General features: G+C 45.0%; 1 protein-coding gene across 3 annotated transcripts in view; it reads left to right on the forward strand.

Moving 5' to 3' along the window:
- The window catches only part of ASTN2 (astrotactin 2), a gene marked incomplete at both ends in the record, with an annotated part of 911,329 nt that overhangs the window by 38,952 nt on the left and 853,078 nt on the right, over positions 1-19,299 (forward strand). The gene's annotated exons all lie outside the window — the stretch shown is intronic.

Raw genomic sequence — 19,299 nt, forward strand, 5'->3', positions numbered from 1 at the left:
TATTTTGTTACCTTTAGCTACAGGCATCAGCATTCAACTAACCCTCAAACATGTATTTCTCGGTATTTCCAAAGATGCAAAGCATCAGATCCTCCACAGCCACTTCCTGCCAACCCAGAGAATCACTGAGTCTGTCTTGAAACCTTCCCTGATGATTATTCATTGGGATTTGGCTGCCTCTCTGTTTGACTGTGCCAAATGGTTTATCTAGCTTTGACATTTTCCTGGAGGCTGTGTCATGGGAAGGGGGGGAAAATGGACTTGGAAGTTAGACTGATCTGGGTTCAGACTTCCTTTACCTTTGCCACTTGCACACATGTCCCAAAAGCCTCGCTTTACCTCTGTGAACTCCGGTGTCTTCTTTAGGACAGTGGACTTACTATTTATAGTTTCTACTATAGTCATGTGTGTGTCTGCTGTCCTGTGGTGTGCTGAATAACTCCCCCTCCCAGGATGTCTACATCTGAATCTCCTGACCTATGAGTGTGGTATGGCCTATGGCAAAAGTGACTTTGTATTAGATTGATTAACTCAAGAACCTTGGGATGGGAAGATTATCCTGGATTATCAAGATGAGACCAATATAATCCTTTTTTTTTTTTTTTTTTTTGGGGTACGCGGGCCTCTCACTGTTGTGGCCTCTCCCGTTGTGGAGCACAGGCTCCGGACGCGCAGGCTCAGCGGCCATGGCTCACGGGCCCAGCCGCTCCGCGGCATGTGGGATCTTCCCGGACCGGGGCATGAACCCGTGTCCCCTGCATCGGCAGGCGGACTCTCAACCACTGAGCCACCAGGGAAGCCCCAATACAATCCTTTTAAGAGTGAAGCACTAGCCTGAGAGTCTGAGAAGGAGATGTGGAGAGAGAGGCAGAGAGAGACTTTTACGGGGGAGGAAGGGGCCAGGAGCCAAGGTATGCAGCTGTAGGAACTGGAAAAGGCAAGGAAGTGGGATTTTTTTAGAGCCTCCAGAAAGGAAGGCACCCCTGCCAAAACCTTGATTTTGGCCCAGTGAAACCTGTTTTGGACTTCTGACCTCCAGAACTGTAAAATCATAAATTTGTGTTGTTTTATGTCACTAAGTTTGTGGTGATTTGTTACAGCAGTGATAGGAAACTGATACATATCCTCACTAAATGGTGGGCTTCTTACCGTCTATAAGGCAGACAAGACAAAATGGAGCTTGAATCTCTCACTTCTGTACTTACAAGCTGTGGGTGACTTTATGCATCTCGGAGCTTCCCTTTCCTCACATGCAGTATGAGGTTAGTGATGACTCTTCATTAGGATTTGTGAAATTTGCATAAGACCATGTGCTAAGCAATACGCCTGGCACCAAACAGATGCTCAGTCATGAAAATGATTCATTTCCTTGACCTATGACCTAATTTCCTAGCCATGAACTGGTGGTACAGATATCGGCGGTGGATGATTGTGGTGACCTGTGTGGTAGAGTGGAGAATACTTGGGCTTTTGTGCCAAAGAGATTTGAATGACAGCTCTAGTATTTGCCAACTCTGTGATCTTGGACAATATGCCTAAACCTCTATGAAGGACAATGAATCTTCTGAACCTAAATTCAAGCAAGGTTCAATGAATACACTGTGCAGACCCTAGCTCAAACATCCTTGTCTAGCTTGAGCTTCTGGAAGGCGAGGCAGACTCCTGCCCTGTCCATCTCTCTATCTTTATGATCTAATGCAGTGTATGTCACATAATTGTTCATGGAGATTCTTGTTGCATAAACTGAACTGTGGTGGGAGGGAGTTTGGTTTAGTATGATCGGAGTAAATCCCACACCTTACAGATGAGTCTGGGTAAGGACTAGAGCTCAGGGAGATCCATCAGCAGGAAGAATTGGTTCTAAATATCAGCCTGCTGGTCAACTGGAAAGGGCAGGGTGGGGACCACAGTGGTTAGGCAGGACCTGACATAATGGGCCTCCAATTCTGGGTTAGTGGTATTTGGTACATCCAGATATTCAGGCTTCTGTCCCGCCTAATTCCTCCTTTATGCCATGCCCACAGCTCCTCTTTTGTAGGTGCTAATGGTAAGAAAGGAAATATCCTTATCTGGACCTTACTTCTATTAACCCCAGGCCTCAAATGAGGCTCCGTTCAACAAGATTCCTTCACCCAGTCCTGCTGTGCATTACTAACCAGACAGGAGGATTCATAGAATGACATTGTGGGGGGCTCCGAGCTCCCCTAGCTTAGTGCCTTCCCTTGTATTTGAATTACTTCCACCATTATCCTTTGTTTACTGCCTTTGAGCTAATTTTTGAGTCTTGCAGTTATACAGCCTCTCCCAGTCCATTTGAATTAATTTTGCGGGAAATGTTTTTGAGTTATTGTGGTCCAGATTAAGTCATTTTGTGATCTTTTCATCCACTGTCTTCGTAATTCTGTTGAAAAGCTATCATGTTTATGGGCTGTGATGGGTGCTTTTTTGTTTTTTTTTTTTTATAACCCCAGCCTTATGCAGTCTTATAATTCCTTTGTTTCCAAACTGGGCTGTGTCCAATTTGTTAATCCTTGGTGTAGAAGGGCAATAAAAATGGTAAGACATGGGCCCTGCCAGAGCAAGGCAGAGACTGGGGTTGAATTCCAGCTCAGGCAGGGACGAGCGGCTGCCCTTGGGCAATTTTCTTCCGCCTCTTGAGGTCTGGTTTCCTGGTCTGGAAGATGGGAAGACCCCAAGCCTGGCTTGCAAGTGGATGATTGAATGAGATGCTCTGTCTGACAATGCCTGTCACATACCAGCTGGAGGTATTTCCCTCTCCTCTTAGTTCTTAAAACTCCTACTTCATGTATTTTTCCCTTCTGCCTAAAAGATCAACATGATATTTGATATTTAAAAAAAATTCAGTGTATGTTCTGTTGCTCTTCTACAGTGACTTTTCAGAAATAATTGTTAAGTGCTTCACTAACTATACTAGCTCTTCTCTGGAACACCTTAGGATACATGCTGTCCAACCTGCTGATTTGTGTTTTCCCCCAAATCGCTAAGTATCCCCTTAACTGCGTTCTGTCATAGCTGTTTCTGTGAGAACTTAATTACTTCCTAATTGTCCACATTTCTTCTCTTTCCTTTTTTTTTTTTCTTTTTCTGGCAAAAGACAGATTATCAAAGACGGGTTCAGGATCTTTGCCACCTTAGAGTCATCGTTAATTTCCTTTCTTCCTCATTATGAAGGCAGGGATATGTTCCAGTTCGCTTTCTGATTTCCCACCTGGATTCCTTCTAAGAACTCTTGATTATCTCAGCCTCTCTGAAATCACATTCCCCCTTCAAAAGAGACCTTTCTGAGCAGATGCTTCTCACATTGTACCAGCACATTTCACTGGTCTGCATCCCATCCTTTGACCTTATGGTTTTTCACTGCAATGGGCAATAATTTACTCATGTCTATTAAATGCAAGGCACCATGTGAGATACCAGGGAGGCAGAAGTGAAGATAGCTCTGTCCTTGGTTTGAGCACCTCGTGTAGATAAACACATGCTCAAATAACAAACAGTAAAATGTTAAAGATTGCATTAGCAGCTAAGGGAATGCAAGCCAGACTGACAGTTGGAGCAAGTGGACATCAGAGAAGACTACAGAAGTGAGAGTTTAACCAGGTATTTTATAAGATGTAAATTTCCGCATCTATAAAATGGAATGATTAACACTAACTGTTCAGTTTGCACGTAAAACCGGGTAAATTTTTAAATGCATTACTTATGCTTAGCATTCGATAATTATGAATATGCTCCTTCACTAATAATAATAATAATAACAAAAATAACAATGCTAGTGACAGCAACAAAAATGTGTGTATCACCTTTTCCCACACTCATTTTATGGTGGCAGATCAGGAAATGCCATCATCCCCAGTAGGGAGATGAGGAAACTGAGTCTCAGAGAAGTTCAGTGACTTACCAGACATAATGCTACAACTTAGAAGGGTTAGAACCATGGGAACTGAGTGGAAATCTGTCTCCACATTCAAATTTTCACTTTATGCTTCTACCTTCCAGTGTGCTTGCAGACAGGAACCTGCCAGATGAATTTGCAAAGTATTCCTCCAGACAGCCAACATCAGCCAGGAGATAGCCGGGAAGGGGTGGTGAGCTGCAAAACCTTGGGATTTTGAGCATACATTAGCCAGAATGTATTTTTAAAAAATATTTTTTAATAATAGATAAAACTTATTCATTACCTACCATATATCAGGCATTGTGCTGTGTGTTTTGCATTTATCATCTCATGTAATTCTTGCAGTCTTTTGAAGTAGATACTACTGTTCTTCCCAGTTTTCAGATGGAAAGACTGAGGCTTAGTGAGATAAAGTGAGTTGCCTACATTTCATGGCTAACAAGTGGCAGCACTAAGGATTTGCACCCTCCAAATCCAGGATCCTAGTTTGCAACTGTGGAAACACCCCTCAACTCTCAAATGTCCATATGAATGGGGTTCCTGTTACAGCCATTGCACTGGAAGCCTTGGTGAGGGTTGCTAACTAGTACCAGTGTTTGATCAGCCACTCAGAAGCTCTCCCCTCCCCTCCTCACCCCCTAGGGGGACAGAGTCAATGAGCCATGAAATGACCAAGGGGCATGTGAAAGAGAGAGGAAAAGCCAGGCACATGGCTACTCCACCAAGGACATAATCAGCCTTCGAGTCATTGCATTGGCTGGAAGTTAATGTGCCCACACTGGCCCTGGGGACTGCAGTCTGGCCTCGTGCAGCTCTTGGATCGAGGGTGTTCAACAAGATGTTGGAAATACCAGTAGCTGCTTTGCCAAGCAGCATTAAGGGTTCCCTGAAAACTCTACTTAGCCAAGGCCAGCCCACCACTTCTCACAAGCAAGAGAGGGAAGCTCTTTGCAGGCGAGCGGTCCTGTGGGAATAGGAGACTTTGAGAAAAGTGTGCATTTGCAGCCAAAGACCCCCATCTGGGCACAGGAAGCCATCGCTGGTTCTCTGAGTGTTCTGGAGCTGAGGTGGGAGGAGGGGCTTCCTCTCTCCAAACCTGAGTTTTCTTCTCTGCAGAATAAGAAAATTAGACGAGAAGACTCTGCAAGGGCCTCCCTGACTTTGCATCCTATATCCTTACAACTCCGTGGGGTGAGGTGCACTGTGATGCTGGTTTCCGGATCAAGAAACTGGGGCACAAGGGGGTCACGGGTCTTGCTCAACGTCATACAGCTATTCAGGGTGAACTGGGATTCGAATTCACATCATCTGGCTACTGAGTTTGCATTTTTAACCACTGTGCCTTGTTGCCTTTCAGTCAGTCCTCCTTGGAAACATGGCTCCCCACCTCCCTGTCTGCAGGTGGCAGGACACTTTTAACGGGAACGGTACTAAGGGAACTTAAAGCATTGCTATTTTTGTTCAAGTTTTGCTTGGATGGGACAGGCAAGGCAGCGGGTGACATTACCATATTAAAATATACATAGGCCCTTTTAGTCCCTCTGCTGGGATGAGCTTGCATTGGAATAAACAGAATGCCCCCAGCTGGGCATGTGGTACTTGCAGCTGGATTTAGTCTTAGCTCTCCCTTGGGTCATGAGGGCCATTTGCTAATGTGGAGTTTAAGAGTTTGGCCTACGGGGTTCAAGGGACCTGGGTTCATATCCCAGCCACTTGCTGGTTGTTTGATATTGAGCACATTACTTAATTATTCCCGTTCCATTTCTTATTTATAAAGTAGGAATTCTAGTAGCACCTACTTCCAAAGGTGTTTGTGAGAATCAAATGACCGAATGTAGTTAAAATGGTTTCTAAACTGTAGAGGTTCCTTCGGATGATTGAACATGGACCGGACTGCAGTTAACCTTTTGTGTTTTTTTTTGTTTATTTGTTTTTGCGGTACGCGGGCCTCTCACTGCTGTGGCCTCTCCCGTTGCGGAGCACAGGCTCCGGACGCGCAGGCTCAGCGGCCATGGCTCACGGGCCCAGCCGCTCCGCGGCATGTGAGTTCCTCCCGGACAGGGGCACGAACCCCTGTCCCCTGCATCAGCAGGCGGACTCTCAACCACTGCGCCACCAGGGAAGCCCTGCAGTTAACCCTTTGTGGGTCTGTTTCCCATCCTGTTCCTTCTCTCTCCCACTGCTGCCACCCTGAGGACTGGCCTGCAGCCCAGGGGCCCTGGGCCTTTGGTGTTCACCGAGGCATTGCTGGGGCCCGGGAGAAAGAGTGTGATTGATTTCCTTTGCATTGACCGCGCAGGCTGAAAAGTGTTCTTTTTTTTTTTTTTTTCCTTCTCCTTTCTTCTTTAGTCCTGGGAATTCTATTTTTCTTAGAGTGTTTTAAATGGAAAGCACTGAACCAAATTCCCTCAAATTGAATTTGGCTGCCTAAACTGTCAGCTCTCCATCTACTACCCTCTGCATCCTCATCCACCCCCAAGCAGGAGCCTCCACGTTTATACCCACAATCACTCGTGGGCTTCCAACCTGGGCTGAGAGAGAGATGGGGGTGTGGAGGGAGGTGGACAGTATACCTAGGCTTACGGCTGGCCTGCAGCTCCTGCCTACTGCTTGTCAACCAATGTGTCATGACACAGCAAATAGACATGTTTTTGATGCTATCAGGTGGCAGCCTGGCCCTGCGGGTGGCCAATCACACCAAGAGTCAGAGGATTGAGGGTGGGGTCCTGGCACCAAGCACTTAACAGCTCTGTGCCCTTGGGGAGGTCGCTTCACCTCTTAAGAGTTTCAGCATCCCTGTTTATTAACAGAGAACATATCAAGTAATCTCCTTGCCTCAGAAGAGATGTAAGAATTCACTCATTTGCTCATGTGTTCATTCATTCTTTTAGCAAATATTGGTCAAGTGCCTACAGTGTTCCAAGCTTTGTGCTAGGTAATGATGTTAGGACTCTGAATAAGATACGTTTCCTGCCTTCCAAGAGTGTTTAGTCTAAGAGGATGACAGATAATAGATAGTTAACAAGTAACTTGAAGGTCACATGAAATGCCATATTTAGAGTGAAAATGGCCTGGATCTTGGTGTCAGGCAGGCAGGAGTTTCAGTCCCATCTCAGCCACTTATGAGCTGTGTCATCTTAGGCTGGTTATTTGACCTCTAAGGGCCTTGGTTTCCTCGCATATAGAACTAGTGTTACAACCTCCTTGTAGGGTTATTGTAAAGATTAGAGATATTGTGTTTACTGTTCACTGAACAGTGCCTGGACCCTAAAACGCTCACAATAAATGGTAGCTATTATTAGTAGTAATGATAATACTAAAAATGGATGGAAAAGTGCTTTCCAAGCTGCAAAACCGTACACAAATATAATGAATCATTATAATCACGTTACATAGAGACTCATTTCCCAAGGGATTCCAAGAGCAATCAGGATCACTGGTGCCTAGAAAAATAAAATAATATTATTAACAAGAAGAAGAATGCTTTACGTTTGAATAGCACTCTTCCAGTTTTAACGAATAGCCGTGGCAGGGAAGAACACTTAGAGAATTCATTAATCCCAGCTGGCCTCTACTTTTGTTGGCAAGTATTATCCTGTGTGTGTTGTAAGATTTTCTGTCTTCGTGAGCAGCACTTTCGTTTCCCCCTAAGTAAACGATGGTTTATGTAGATTTGCCCCATTTTACTTGACCTAAATTCAGCCAGGACTCTTCTGTGCCGACACCTGCCATCAAGGTTTGGGGCGTTTCTTAAGCCTGCAGCTGATCATGCTTCCTCCCGTGCGAAATGCACAGTAATCCTTGGAGACTTGGCTCACTGTGCCTTTGTGATAATGGGATTTTATATTTATAAACCAACATGTTAAAAACCTGCGTGATTTTTATGTACAAGCTTTTCAGATCAGAACTCTTAAACAGCACATGACAATCATTATGGTCCCTGGGGAACCAAACAGTTCTATGTAGACAAAAGAGAGCTGTTTACTTTCCTTTTCAACAGAGGGTTAGGATACTATCTCCCACCCACTTGTGCCCTTAACCCAGTGATCATGTGAAAACCTTGTCTGTTACATACATTGGGAAGATTAATAAGGGAGATGGAAGGTATAATCATATACTTTCCTTCCAAAATACGTGGCATTAGTTTAGTCTAAACCCTCTGGAATGAGGTGCAGGCTCCTAATGGAAACCATGTATGAGAATCTCCTTTGGCCGTTCTCACCACCAGGCGAAAAGAGGTCATTATTTAGTATACTGGCTACTTTTAGCAGGTTAAAAAAAAAAAAAAAACTCCTGTGACTCTTGTTTTGTTTTTGTTTCAATGGATGCCTTCTTTAGTTTGTATTGGGTGTGATATTCGTAACTGTGAATGCACGTGTGTTTGTGTGTGCATATGCTCATGGTATATTTTTTCAAACCCCTAAGAAGAATTCTAAATCTCTCAGATGTATTCTTGTCAATTCTTGTACTTTTCCAAAGTCAATGAAGAGTTACTACATAAATATTACACTACTTGTGTGAATTCCTGATCCTTAGTTTCTGCTTAAGCCATGTCCATTCCCAGATGGTTAGCTACAGGAAAGCCATTTTTGATTCATTTTTCTTGTGGTCAGGTTGCTATCTGTTTTACAAGTGAGAAACTGAAGAGTTACAAGTGGAAGTTGTTTGTTAAAAGAGCACATACTGCACGCTGTGTAGAGGGATACTGTACAGAGCTCATCGTGTGGAAATAAGACAGGGCATTTTGTAGAGATGACTTTTGCAAGTGGATGGGGCTGGCTTAGAGTCCTTTCTTCCTCAAGGTTTCTGTGATTCTAACTGAACCTAAAAATAACATTAGGTGAAAGCTAGCCAAGTTCTATGTGTCTGAGAAGCAAGAGTGTCAGTGACTTGATAGATAAATATCTATGTGCACTCAATCAAGTCCCATAATCATTTCAAGAGTTGATGAGCAGTGACCATAACCCAGGCCCTGTGTTACATTCTGGGGAATCGGCTGTGAACGAGCAGAGAGGACTTCAGCCTTTAGGAACTTCCCATCTAGAGGGAAGGCAGACAGGAGGAAATGACTCACGCACTCATTGTTTATTGTGAGCAGGGCCTGTGCGAGAGCTTCATATGCATCCTCTCGTTTATCTTTACAGCAGCCCAAAGAGGATGGGGAAAATGCCCCTCCTTTTGCAGAGAAGGAATTTGAGACTTAGAGGTGTCAGCGAGGAGCTGAAGGTCACAGGGCTCGTAAGTGGCAGAGCCAGATCTAGAACCAGATCCAGCTGACTCGTAGGCCTCAGGCTCACAAATCGTCACCAGACCGCCTTTCCCATTGCTTAATGTCTACAAACCTCATCGATGAAATGGGTGGCCCTGCTTCATCGAAAGCACTCTTCCAGGAGATGGTCCAGAGAAACCTGTACAGTAATATGACTTGTTTTTATTGTAGTTGCTTTGTGTTTATCATTGTTGCTCTGAAACACACAAAAGGAGAGGTAGTGAAGTCTGTGTAAGCCCGAGCCTCCATTCTGCTCTGGTAATGTCCCCACTCATTACAGAACTCACGGAAGAAGATGTAGTTGATGCTATTTGTAGTTCAGAGCAGGTGTTCCCAGAGAGTGGGGGTTGCTGGAGCAGGAAGGCAAAGCCGGTGGCTGTGGTGGGGGCAGGGAGTTCACACACCAAGATCAAGGCCAAGGTCATAAGGATGGCTCAGGTGTCTAATCTGCGCGATGCAGGGAAAGACTGAGTCCACTTATAACAGTAAGGGCTTATTCCCTTGTTATGGGAGGAGTTAGGGAGAGGAGAAAAATTCTTACGGAAAGATCATGGGCAAAAAGTGCCCAGCTCTAGCTTAACGAGCTAGATGACCTTGGGGAAAGTCCCATTCCCTCTTGGGAACCTCAGTTTCCTCATCTTTAAGATGCTGATGACAGTTTCTGCTCTGCTTTCCGCACAAGGTTAATGAAAACATCAAAAGAGAGAATAAAGGTGAAAAGGATCTGTAAATTGGAAAGCGCTCTACACATGTTATTTTCTTCTTAATGTTTATCATTAATATTATTAGCTGATCACTGACATCGTCATTATTATCATTGTATGCATTCATTGGGACATCCACAGAGTTGGCTGGGCTGAGTCCTGGAAGTCATTGTTTTTTGGAAATTTTAATCTGTTCGTTTATTAAACAAACATGCGGTGAGCGCCTCCAGTATGTAAAGAAGTATGCTAGGTTTTGCAAGATGAGTCAGACAAGGCCTCTGCCCTCAAGGAGTTTGCAAGGGGAAATGAGCAGAGGCCTGGGATAACTGCAGAACAGGGCTAATAAGTTATGTAACGCATCAGGAGCACAGAGCAAACAGAATGCCGTGTTAACTTGTCACATCCCGCCGAGGTGACTCTGTGCTGGGAGAGCGCTGAGAAGGAGCTCAGAGAGCATCACACACGCGCAGCAGGGAGGGGATACCTACCAACTCCCAGGCTGGTGCCTTCCGCCACGGATTCAAGCTGCCTTCTCCCTGTGCTAGAAAGCTCATCCTCGCATATCATCAGGACACGGCAGGCTTCCTGAGAGGTTCTGTTGGCCAGACTCTGAGTACTGTTTTGTCAAGGCTTTCTGATGCTTCTCCTTTCTGAGTTCATGCTAGGCTTGCCTGTCCTCCTGGCTTACTGTTCTTTGCAAGTCTCCAATAACTACATTGTGAGTAGAAGTGATCGGTGCCACTTTTGGGCCAGAGCCCATTTTACCTGCCAGGGGAAGCTCTGCAGAGCTCCCTTTCCTTCTCATGTGGAGATTGGCAACATTTGACCTGGTGGCTGCCCGCTCCGCCTGGGTCATTGAGAGACTAGTGAGTGGAGGTCCCCTGTTGACATGGGATGGACGTATAGTATAGCATGAGTAGAACATCCACCGTGATCCCTGAGGTTTGGGGCTGAAACAGGCTGTAGCGAATGTTAACTGGTATAGGAGCAATGGCATAACAGAGGTGGGGAGAGTCCAGTGATGCCGGTTTTCTTATTTATCGAGCCTCTTCACAGGGTCCTTGATGCTGCGGTGTGGGGACTCAGAGTTCCTGAGGCACCTTGTAATCCAAGTTTGAGCCCAGCCACGTCTGTTAGTCTAGGGTGATTTTCTTGCGCTTCTCCAACTAGCTTTTTTTTGCTTCTTCGAAGCTGCCAGAACTTCATTCCCTGAGGCTTCACTGCCTCCTGTTCTACACCCCATCCCCTGGCTGTTTATCTTCTGTAGTCTTTTAGGAGGTACCTCGTCAACAGCGTTTGGAAAAACTAAGTAAATCATCCTGCCTTTTATTCCACACTTGTTTAAACTTGTCGGAGAATTCAAACAAGTTTATAAGGCTCGTGTTTTCCTCTGCTCACAGAAAGGAAGACCCACCTGATCTGTTTCTTGGTTTAACCTCCCATGTGTGATAGCAGATAGGAGTCAGCAAACTGTGCCCTGTGGCCTGCAACACAAGCCCTTGGGGATGAATTTTTGGTGGTTGTTGTCATATATTTTTTATTGATTAATTTATTTTTAAATTATATATTATTGAATGAAAGTCTTTAAATTCTATAGTGCTTTACAATTTTCAGAAGTTTCACACTCATGATTTCGTATAATCCTGTAATAACCCTTTTTTTCCCTTATCCCTGTATTGCCCCTCCTCCCTTCCCTCTCCTCACTGGTAAACTCTAGTTTGTTCTCTATATATGGAAGTTGGCTTCTTTTTGTTTTATTCATTAGTTTGTTGTATTCTTTTAGATTCCACATGCAAGTGATATCATACAGTATTTGTCTTTCTCTGTGTGACTTACTTCATTTAGCATACTGCGCTCCAAGTCCATTCATGTTGCTGCAAATGGCAAAATTTGATTATTTTTTATGACTGAGTAGTATTCCATTGTGTGTGTGTGTGTATCTATATATGTCTATCTACATCTATATCTATACCACCTCCTCTTTATCCATTCTGTTGATGGTCATTTAGGCAATTATAAATAATGCTGCAGTGAACACTGGGGTGCATGTTTTTTTTTTAAAAATGAGTGCTTTTGTTTTTTTTTGGATATATACCCAGAAGTGGAATCGCTGATCCACTTCTGGACCAATATATATGGTAACTCAAGTTTTAGTTTTTCGAGAAATCTCCATACTGTTTTCCACAGTGGCTGCTGTAAGGCCATCTGCCCCTCAGACCCAGTGTAACTAGTACAAGTAGGTGATGAACAGATGCTTGATGAGTGAACGTGCTCCTGGACCTTCAGTGTTATTTATTTATTTTATTTACTTTTGCTGCATCAGGTCTTAGTTGCGGCATGCAGGATCTTCGTTGAGGCATGCGGGATCTTTCCTTGCGGCACGCGGGCTTCTCTCTAGTTGTGGCGTGCAGGCTCCAGAGCACCTGGGCTCTGTAGTTTGCGCACAAGCTCAGTAGTTGTGGCACGTGGGCTTAGTTGCCCCGCAGCATGTGGGATCTTAGTTTCCCGACCAGGGATCGAACCCGTGTCCCCTGCGTTGGAAGGCGGATTCTTTACCACTGGACCACCAGGGAAGTCCCTGGACCTTCGGTGTTATATCATTCAGGGCCCAGGAAGGAAACAGACAGCTCCCTTCTGAACACACTCAGAAGAGGGTAGAGAGTTTCATGGAGGGTGTGGCATGGGTGAGGGGACTGACCCGGGGTCATGAGGCATTCTAGATTAGCATCTGGGGTGCCTCGGTCTCCTGGCAAAAGCAGGAGGGATTCCCACCCAAATCTGGTTTAGGTGTTGAGTCCGATGATCACACACACACACACACACACACGATGAAAGGGTTGATCATTCACATAACTGAAGTCCTTGTGGTGAGCCGGGTAGGCCTCTCAACAGGTCCAAATGGCTTGCGAGCCAGCAAAACGGACTGGCCTCAGTTTTGAATGTGGTTCAAGGTGGGGCTGGGGTGAGAGATCCCATGCATGGGCAGAGGCTTGCAGAGTTTGAATCTCCAGCCAGTGCCAAAAGGAGGGAGCATTCAGGCGTTCTTGTGAGCTTGTTCAGATATAAAGCACAGAGGCGAGACGGAAAGGTGAGGCTTAAAAACTGTCTGGTCAAACATCAAAAATAGGAGCCAGACTGCTCTTTTCGAGGGGAAAGATCCTGCCGCCCCAAAGGAGCCAGAAGAGGGACCCCGCTTACAGGGACTGGCCATATGGGGTCCGTACTCGCTGTGTTGAGAACACAGTTCAACAGGGAGCAAGTGAGGATGATTAATACTCTGACCTGCTCCTCACCAATCTCCTGCCAGTGCGTCTCCTGAGCAGAACCCACCTGGAAGCAGAAGGCAAGAGAACCTGCGTGATATGGTCTGGAGAGGTCAGTCAGCATCCTGGGGTTAAGGGCATCACAGAAAATGGTTTGGGGATGGGGCAGAGCACATGGAGGATACCCAGCAGATAGGGATCAAATAGAAACCAGTGAGATTCTGAATCTTTGCTAGCCACCATTTACTACGCACACTTCATGTGCCAGGGGTCATACTTGATATGCAACATCTTTTTTTTTTTTTTTTTTTTTTTGCGGTACGCGGGCCTCTCACTGCTGTGGCCTCTCCTGTTGCGGAGCAACAGGCTCCAGACGCGCAGGCTCAGCGGCCATGGCTCACGGGCGCAGCCGCTCCGCGGCATGTGGGATCTTCCCGGACCGGGGCGCGAAGCAATGTCCCCTGCATCAGCAGGCGGACTCTCAACCACTGCGCCACCAGGGAAGCCCATGCAGCATCTTTTTTAATCCTCACAACCTTAAGTAGATACTACTTTTCACAGATGAGGAATCTGAGGCTCAGAGGGGTTAGAGTCTTAAAGATGGGTGGAGCTAAAATTTACACCCAACACTGTGTAACTCCATTGCCGGTATGCTTTACGCTGGACTGTGCTGTCCCTTCTCTTCTTGGGCGCTGGAGAAGTCCCCACGTGAGGTGTCTGGCACCAGAGAGCTGGGAGCCACAGACACTTCCTGCCAGCTTTCCACAGAGCCCCACCTTGCTTTAGCTTCAGCTACTCTTCATTATGCGGCTTCGTTTTACCCTTACGGTGATTCCTTGAGGAAATGATGGTGGTTTCACTTTCCAGCAGGGGAAACCAAGTCTCAGAGCAAATGAAATCACTGGCCTGAAATCACACAGCTTTGAATGGGGTAGGGCTCCAGGTCAGCTCTGCATGGCCCCAGGTTTTGGGAATTCCTGCTCTGCCTGGCTTTGCTGGCTCCTTCCTTTTGAGAATGAGAAACAGAGATCCAAAATTCAGTTCCCTCAATATGCTGGGGGCCTTTGAGATGTATCCAGAGGGAAGCTGTTTCTTTTGTCTGTTTGCAAATGCCCTACTTTACCGTGTCTTTCTTTCCTTTTTTTTTTTTTTTTTTTTTTTTGTTTCCTGCTTGCCTCCAGCCTGACTTGGTACAACATTTTCCTTGGGGCTGTGGAGGAGCCAGATCCCTGATGGAGGTCACAGGAGTGGCAGCCCCCGTTTATCTCCATGCCCCTGGGACTGAGAATTTATTTATGATGGCAGGCCGGGGCAAGATTTAGAATAATTGAGGGATTTAAGTCCTGAGGATATGAGAAATAAATAATGTCACCCATTCCACCTAAAGGGGCCTAAAGTAGAAGAAGAAGAAAAAAAAAAAAACAACAACTATGATTCTCTGAGAAGTAAAGAACAAATCCTAAAAATCGCTAAGTCATTCTGGAGCATAGCATTTTCAGTGTAGAAAGGTGTAGATGGTGGTCTGGAATAGTCTCCTCTTAAAAGACGGGCGAGTGTGGCCAGAGAGGGGCGTGCCTTGTTCATGGTCACACGAAGGCTACTAATAAAGCCAAGCCTTGAAATGAGGTTGGCTGCTTGGTCTCAGTGTCCACGGCATTATACCCTGCCCACCGTGGATGCAGAGTCATGAGGTGGGAAGGAACTTCGTGTGATTCCGGGTGTTTGTACAGCTCAGACTGCACTCTGTCCACTAGACTGGCAGTGTCATGAGGGCAGGAATCACATCTTACTTAGCTGTGTGTCTCCAGCACGCTTGCTATTTCCTTTCTCTGGTATAGTTTCCACTCTTCTTTAACTGACTACCGTTGATTCATCCTTCAGTTCTAACTTGCACAGTGTTTCAAATGGGAAATGCTCTCTGCTGGCTAGGTTAGATGCCCCCTGTTGTATATTCCCATATTCCCTGGACTCTTTCCTGATTTCTACATTATGCTTCATTTTCATTACCTGTTTAATTCTCTTACCCACTAGACCAGAAGCTTTGTGAGAGCAGGGGTTATTTACTCGTATTCGTTTCAGTAAGTATGCTTAGCACAGGGCCAGACATACTCCATAAATGTTTGACAGATACATGAAGGATGAAATTAAGAGGGTCCTAACCTCAGAGTGTAATCCAAGGATCTCCGAGTGCTGGACAACTGCCCACATGTCCTGGGACTCAATGAGTCATAAAGACACTCATCAATTTCTACTACTTCGTGTTTAGCAATCAGTAGGAGCCAATGGGTTTGCATCCACTTTCTCTTTTCCCCTGGTTTATCCCTGCTGAGAAAAGCTGCCGTCCACCCTTATTGACTTCCTAACTCCTGCTTCTATATTTTGTTCTTCATCGAGTTGTCCTTGGTTTATATAGTCATTGCATCCTTCCCTCCTGACTTTCAGGGAAACTGAGGCTCAGAGAAGTAAAGTTACTTATACAGGCTCGTATCAATACAGGGAGACCAGGTCAGAATTGAGTCTGTAATCCCTGAGTTCACTCCTCTCTCCTGCCTCTGATAGTTTAGGTCTAAGTTCCTGTCTTCCTTTTTCAACTTATTTTGCTCTCATCAGAGAACCTGGCCCAAATCTGTACTGCCGTACTAAAGTTTCTGTTCAATATTCATGCAGTAATTTCACAAATACTGACTACATACTGACACTGTGCTGGCTGTTAACCAAAACGCTCTCACTCTCCAGACAGGGACCCGTAGCTTTTAAGAACCATAGGATTCAGCAGTGTTAAGCCATATAGGCCAGTTCTTCGTATGGCGTTTTGATGGTATTCTAACTCTGGAACCTCGATGGGTGTGTAGATATTTAATGGTTATCTTTTAACTCACAGCTGAATGACTAAACCCTTATCTCAGCATATAATAGGTACAACTGGAAGACAGCGTTTGCCTTTCTTGAGAAAAGAAAGAAAAGGGAGGAATATCGGCTTTGTTACTTTCTTTAACACACCGGTTGTTCCTTTTGGAGTGGTAGTAATATCATTCCTGGCATCTATATTGCATTATCATTGCCTGCAGTCATATTTTGCTTTCTTTTCAAAACAACCCATCAAGGTTTAAGCACTTTCTTCCCATTTTACAGATGGGGAATCTGAGGCTCGGTAGCAGGAAGGGGCTTGACCAAGGGCACAGCATTAGGGAAGGGGCAGAACCGGAACAATAACCAAGGGGTCCAGAATATAAGATTGATCCTCTTACAGTAGCCAGTGTTTATCATTGAGTCTGTGCCTTGCGTTACGTGGAAAAAAGGGCTCTGAACGACATCAGGGACCAACCAGGGTTTACTCATAGAGTAACTGTATTTGGGTTGAACTCAAAGCATGCTTAACTCCCCACTCCCCTCCCAGTTCACAGGTAGTGGAAATTGACTTGTCAGGAGCAGAGGAGTGGGAGGTGAGTTGGGGTAGGCAGGTTCTTGGAGAAAAGTGGGATTTATGAAGGGAAGTTCTGAAGGATGGGTAGAACTTCAACAGCAGGTATAGAGAGAGGCATGACAGGATGAGGGAAGCAGAGGAAGGAGATCTGTTTGAGGAATGTGGGGGGAGGCTGTTGAAGTGTTGGATGCAACTGGAGGAGATTACGGTTCTCCAGCAGCCCCGAGAGCTTTCTTCATTCCCCTGCTCTTGGGACTACTAGAGAGCAGATGCTGAAAAACCACTTTCAGGCACTTCCTGTTGCAAATTACATGATAATTTCCACACTCCATGTCAGTGCCACCGGAGGCGGGTGGCCGGCAAGTTTGTGATTAGAGGTGGTGCCCGGGGTGATGTAAAGACAATTGCCCTCAGTTTAATATTGGCCCCTTTCTCATTCAAATGATGGGGAAGGAAATGGAATTTCTTATTCAGCTGTCATGCCCAGAAGGAGAGTTTTCAACTCTGGGTTGGAGGTATTTGTAATATGACAACTCAAGCAGGGGATATAGCCATGCCCGCACCCCTATACTGTCCCCAGGTCTTGAACCTTGCATTGCCCCTGATTTACTCTGTGTGTGTGTGTGTGTGTGTGTGTGTGTGTGTGTACATGTGTGTATGTATTTGAGTGTGTGTATGTGTATTACCTAATCTGTCTGACCTTTACTGTCTCTCTGCAAATTCTTAGAAATGATACTGTCTGTGCAGAAACTAACAGGCATATCCTGACTTTTGGACAAACTAGATAGAAGAAGCTTCTTAAACACCAAACATGATAGATCCTCACTATAACACTGATTTTACTATAAGTGATAGGATCATCCATGATATCTTAAATGTTCAGTATTGAAAGGTTTTTCAAATTTATATATGCCTGTAACTCTCCTTTTTCTGATAGGGGAAACCACAGCCCAGCAGGGGAAGTGACTTGCCCAGGTCACACACACATTTACGACGGAACTGTTACTGCAGTCTGTGTCTTCTCACTGCCATTCAAGTGTTCTGCCATTCAAGTGTTCTGTCCATTCAAGAGGTTATATACTCAAGCTTCCAGAAGGACATTATTAGAAGGAAATCCTTGCAACAATGCCAGGAAAGCAACACTTGCAGATTTTCACTCTTAAAAAGCAAAATTAAGGACTGTAGCTAGAATAGGCAGGGTTTGGGTTAGGCATCAAAGGCCTGCTTAGCCATTGATTGGGTATTGGTTTCAACCTCCAGAATCCCATTAGGTTCCAAGGACCCATAATAAGTGTGATTCTTGAAATGGAGAAAACCATGAAGCCAAAGGTAACTTTAATTTAGCCTCTTCTCAGCTTGGCATAGCCAAAGGCGAAGTGCCAACATGAACCCAGGGGCCCGATTCCAATCCTCTTGGTAATGCTAGAACCTCAGGTCTGCCCATGATAATTCCATGCAAGTGCCCATCAGAACACAGCTGAAAGCACTCTTCCCCAATCCCATGAATCCTCATCAGCTCAGTTTGGCTCCACATTCAATGGCCAAGGTTGTATAGTAACAAAGTCAGTGTACAGGCAGCTTTATGACATTTGAGGGACTAGGCGCTTTTGCCTTTGGGGGCTGTTCCTCTATAACATTAAAAAAATATATATCTTATTATTATCATTTACTTTAAAAATTGTACAATTGTGTTTGTATAAAGATGAAGATATTAATATCACAAATGGAGACATTTTCTTTGAACTAAACATTATTTTTGCTTCTGGTTTCAAGAAAAGTTAAAACATTTTTGTTGGTTCCTAAAAGGTCTGTAGTCTCCAGACACAGTGCCTGATGGATAATCCGCCCTGCCAGGACATGCTTCTTATTCAATTCTTTATCTTTGCTGAGATGATATGAAGAGGGTTTTTTTTTTACCTTCTTTCATCTTTTCTCTGAATGCCCCTTTCCTAACCATTCTTGACATACTTCAACTTTGTTTTATTTTTTGAGCAACAATACTTACATGAAGCCCATAAAAATGGGAAATCAGATTGAACAGACATGGTACCACCATTTCATTGTACTGCAGAGCCAGTCCCGGCATATTTCTTGAGAAAAGGTAAAGGAGCTGGCTTCCTGCATGGCTGTTGCTTCTCATGTTCTCAGAGTGAAGTCTAAAGACCTTGGTGTGTTTTAACTGCTGGCCCTGCCTCTTGCAGTAAATGGCTTTGCCTCTCAGAACCTCACTCAGTTTCATCATATCAAACATGAAATAATAGTCTCGTCCACACAGGTTGTAAGTGATGGCCCATATGGAGTGCCTGCTGGCACATAGTAGGTATACAAGAAGAATCAGATCCATGATCATCTTCCTGGGAAAATCCAACCCCTCTCAGTATTTAAAAATTTTGACTTTACGTTGGAGACTCGTGCTTTGGATTGATCACAGGGTACTTGGAGACAGACTAGGGCAGACTTGTAACTCTTGTCTCAGCCTTACCTTTATACCCTATAACTTTGAGCATGACATTTCCCCTCTACCAGCCTAGGTGTGTGCATCTATAAAGTGGGCATTATAACACTGATTTCAGTAGGGTTTGGGGGACGACCTAATGAGCCTAGAAGTTATATTACTTTGGAACCTGTTGCACACTCTGCAGTTGTAAGGGGTTGTTTCCATTACTCCTCTGTCCCCTGACCCCCAGGACAGGCTGCTCCCCTTCTCTGGGTTCTTGGGGGAA

The sequence above is a fragment of the Grampus griseus genome (genome assembly GCF_964374135.1).
Source record: "Grampus griseus genome assembly, chromosome: 6".
Taxonomy (NCBI): Eukaryota; Metazoa; Chordata; class Mammalia; order Artiodactyla; family Delphinidae; genus Grampus; species Grampus griseus.